Below are 4478 nucleotides of genomic sequence, written 5' to 3' on the forward strand. Positions count from 1 at the left end.
TTTTTTTTTTTGCTGTTTGAAATTTAAATGACTTATTTAAATTGAAAAAAAAATCTGGGGTGCCTGAGTGGCTCAGTCTGCTGAGCATCTGACTCTTGATTTCAGCTCAGGTCATGATCTCAGTGTCATGAAATTGAGCCCGGCAAATAGCTCCATGCTCAGCAGGGAGTCGGCTTGAGATTATCTCTCACTCCCTCTGCCCCTCTGCTGCTCTCTCTCTCTCTCTCTCTCAAATAAATAAGTCAGTAAAAAAATAAATTGAGGGGATCCCTGGGTGGCTCAGCGGTTTAGCCCCTGCCTTCTGTCCAGGTTGTGATCCTGGAGTTCCAGGATCGAGTCCCACATCAGGCTCCCTGCATGGAGCCTGCTTCTCCCTCTGCCTGTGTCTCTGCCTCTCTCTCTCTCTCTCTCTCTGTGACTATCATAAATAAAAATAAAAAATAAAAAAATAAAAAGAAAATCATATTTCTAGGTAAGGCAAATATACTTCTAGGTTAACCAGACCAGATTTGACTTTGGACTTTATTCTTTAAACAAACTAAAGAATGGAGGAAAAAATTGCTTATTTACAGAAAATATCTACATATGTACTCAGAGGTACAAATTTGATCGCAGAAGAGACTTAAGTACATGTTGCTATCCCAGAAGCAGCTCTCAAAAGAGCTGAATTTTATTTTCTTGAATTTTAAGAATGCCTAAGATCCCTCTTCATCCTCGACCTGGAAAGCCAAATAGCACTCCCAATGTCCCATATCAGTGATTTTACACTCTACACCAAGGGGTGCACCTGCAGACATAGTAGTACTGCAGGAGAGAATGAAGTACACTTGCCCCTGTTTTCTAACAGAGTTTTGTCAAAAAGTTCAGCTATCAAAGCGAAAGTTAGCCAAACGGGCTCCTTCATCTCTATGGTAACAGTTTCGTCCTCTTTATTGACATGACTTGTTTATGACAACTGAATATTTCTATTTCTTAGTACTCCACTTGCAGAAAATTTCACTCTGTCTTTTGCACAGGAAATTACAACAGCATCTCCAATATGATGGAGATGTCATGTACATGCAACTTCACCAGACAGTGTCTTTACTCCACAGCTATACTCTTGTTCTGGAATTCCAAGTTGTTCTACATCAAAAGCCATTCACTTCATTTCATCATCCGGGAACTTTTCTTGATTTGGAGCTTTAGATGCTAGTGCCAAGGTGTTCGCATTATCTTCAGCCCTTAATGTAAACGAGATATTCCTTGCACATTTTAGTATTTTGTACATGCTGGTAAGGTTCACGCCATGGCCAAGCTGTGGTAGCAGTGGTAGGAGTCAAAGCCCTGGGAGCACAGGGTGAGCTGCACCAAGGAGCAGGCCGTGGGAAGAGTCTGTGTTCTGCAGGTTTACATGGCTCCAAATTTGGTCCCAGCAGGCTTCATTGATGAGATCCATAAATGCTTTCAGCATCTTCCTCAGGACTAAGCCCTGGACCAGGCACACCTGGAACATGATGGCAGAGTCGCAAGGATGCAGCTGCAGGCAGAGATAAGGAGGAAGTCGTAGCCAGCTTGGGTGTCACAGGGTAAGAGTAAACGTGCAGAGGCAGGAGTGAAAGCCTGAGACCCAGGAAGATCACTACATGTAAACTTTTTGTTTCTCTTGAGTAAATACCTAAGAATAGAATTGCTGGTTCATAGGGTAGGTGTATGTTTAGTTTTTAGAAAATATTACACTATTTTCCAAAGTGGTTGTACCATTTTAAACTTCCAAAAACAATGTACAAGAGTGCCAATTACTACCCATCCTTGCTGACATTTAGTATTGTTAATTTTATTCATGTTAGACATTGTGGTGGGGGTGTAGTGGCATCTCACTGTGGTGATCTCATCGTTTTTAAGAGCTGCATGGCATTCCATGGTATATGTACACTATAACTTTATCGACCATTCCCCTGACAATGGTCATTACAGTTGTTTCTGATTTTCCTAGTACAATGATGCATGGACAAATATCCATTCTTATGGCCAATTTGTAATGTACAGCTTGGCTGGGCTGAACTACACATGCTGTAGAGTGGGCGGTAGGGGAGATTTGGAGGGCAGAAGGAAAATAGATTTTCTAGTTCATACACATCGCTGGTGACCTGCTGACTTACCTCCTTGAGGTGAAGCAGCAGTTGGACCTGCAACTTCTCTACCTTCCCCCAGACCCACCATCAGCTTCTTCGACTCCTTTGCTCTGTGACAAAGGGCCCTGGCTTCTGTAGGACACCTACATCAGCATGACTGGAAGCAGGAAAAACCAGCAAGGGTTCCAGTTCTTACCTGTGGGGTGCTAGCTCTTGAGGGTGGGTTCAGCCTGGTTCTGGTCTCCCCATTTACATCCATCCCTTCCCCATTGCTTTCCTACATCCCTGTAAAAGAGATTTCCTAGAATAAGAGGTTCTAGGTCAAAGAATATGCATATTTAAAATGCTTACATCCAGGATGCCTGGATGGCTCAGCGGTTGAGCATCTGCCTTTGGCCCAGGGTGTGATCCCAGGGTCTGGGATCAGGTCCTGCATGGGGCTCCTTGAGGAGAGCCTGCTTCTCCTTCAGCCTGTGTTTCTGTGTCTCTCGTGAATAAATAAATAAAATATTTAAATTAAAGTAAAATGCCGACATCCAGGAGCACCCAGGTGGCTCAGTCAGTTTAGCATCTGACTTCAGCTCAGGTCACGATGCCAGGGTCCTGAGATGGAGCCCTGGGTTCTTGGGCTCCCTGCTCAGTGGGAAATCTGATTCTCCCTCTCCCTCTGCCCCTCCCCCCACTCATGCGCACACGCGCTCTCTCTCTCTCTCTCTCTCAAATAAATAAAATCTTAAAAAATATATAGTGCACGAGGGACCCTTGGGTGGCTCAGCGTTGGGTGCCTGCTTTCGGCTCAGGTCGTGATCCCAGGATCGGGAATCGAGCCCTACACCGGGCTCCCTGCGAGGAGCCTGCTTCTCCCTCTGCCGATGTCTCTGCCTCTCTCTCTCAGTCTGTGTCTCTCATAAATAAATAAATAAATTTTTTTTTTTTTTTAAATAAAATCTTTAAAAAGAAAAAGATTAGGGACACCAGGGTGGCTCAGCAGTTAAGCGTCTGCCTTTGGCTCAGGGCGTGATCCTAGAGTCCGGGGATCCAGTCCCACATCGGGCTCCCTGCTTGGAGCCTGCTTCTCCCTCTGCCTGTGTCTCTGCCTTTTTCTGTGTCTCTCATGAATAAATAAATAAATAAATAAATAAATAAATAAATAAATAAATAAATAAATATTTTTTTTAAGAAATCACAGCTTTTTTAAAAAAAAGAAAAAGATTATAAAATATTTTCCTTTATTTCCCGTTAATCCTTTCATAACTCTGTATCCTTATGTTTAGGATTCCAATCTGCCTAAAGTTTAATGTATAGAATCTAATTTTTTCCAATAAGTTATACAGTTGTCCCAATGATGTTTATAAAGTAAGTCATCTTTACCTTCTGGGTTTAAAAAGCCACTCTTATGAGATATTAAATTTACATATATTCAAGAGCCTTTTTCTGGTTATGATAGTCTGTTCATTCATCTATTATCCATCAATGTGCTAATACCATAATGCTCTTAATGACTGCAGCTTTGTATTATATATATATTTTTTAAGATTTTATTTATTTATTCATGACAGAGAGAGAGAGGGGCAGAGACACAGGCAGAGGGAGAGAGAGAGAAGCAGGCCCCATGCAGGGAGCCAGATGTGGGACTCGATCTGGGGTCTCCAGGATCATACCCCAGGCCGAAAGCAGCCCCAAACCGCTGGGCCACCAGGGCTGCCCTGTATTATATTTTAGAGCATTAATTTAATTTTATTTTTTAAGTTTTATTTATTTAAGTAGTCTCTGCACCCAACATGAGGCTCAAACTCACAACCCCAAATCAAGAGTCATATACTCTTCCAACTGAACTAGCCCAGCACTCCAACAGCATTAATTTTAAATGGAATAACCTTTTTATTAAAGTTTAATAAGGTACATTTCTTTTTCTGGTGATTCTGGCACCCATTTTTACACTAAAATTAAAATTTATAATTTCAGGATGGCTGAGTAGTTGAGGATCTGCCTTTGGCTCAGGACCTGATCCTGAATTCCTGGGATCAAGTCCCACATTGGGCTCCTTGCATGGAGCCTGCTTCTCCCTCTGCCTGAGTCTCTGCCCCTCTTTCTGTGTCTCTCATGAATAAATAAATAAAAACTCTAAAAAAAAATTTATCATTTCAGCAAAGTAACCTCATACAAAAGCACCAAGAAAATGTTTCCTATTGTCACTACCTCCTATGCAGTCAATCATCTTTGGCTTATTGCCAGAATTGTGTGTTTTCCTACCAGTCTACAGGGAATGAGTTTAAGACTGACATCCCTGGGATGCCTGGGTGGCTCAGTGGTTGAGCATCTGCCTTCAGCTCAGGGCATAATCCTGGAGTCCCAGGATCGAGT

At 42.5% G+C, this 4478-nt stretch overlaps 1 pseudogene; it reads right to left on the minus strand.

Moving 5' to 3' along the window:
* Positions 1-508: 508 nt before the first annotated feature.
* Positions 509-2497, minus strand: LOC112931760 (proliferating cell nuclear antigen-like; annotated as a pseudogene).
* Positions 2498-4478: the final 1981 nt, after the last annotated feature.

Source organism: Vulpes vulpes, chromosome 2 (genome assembly GCF_048418805.1).
Source record: "Vulpes vulpes isolate BD-2025 chromosome 2, VulVul3, whole genome shotgun sequence".
Taxonomy (NCBI): domain Eukaryota; kingdom Metazoa; phylum Chordata; class Mammalia; order Carnivora; family Canidae; genus Vulpes; species Vulpes vulpes.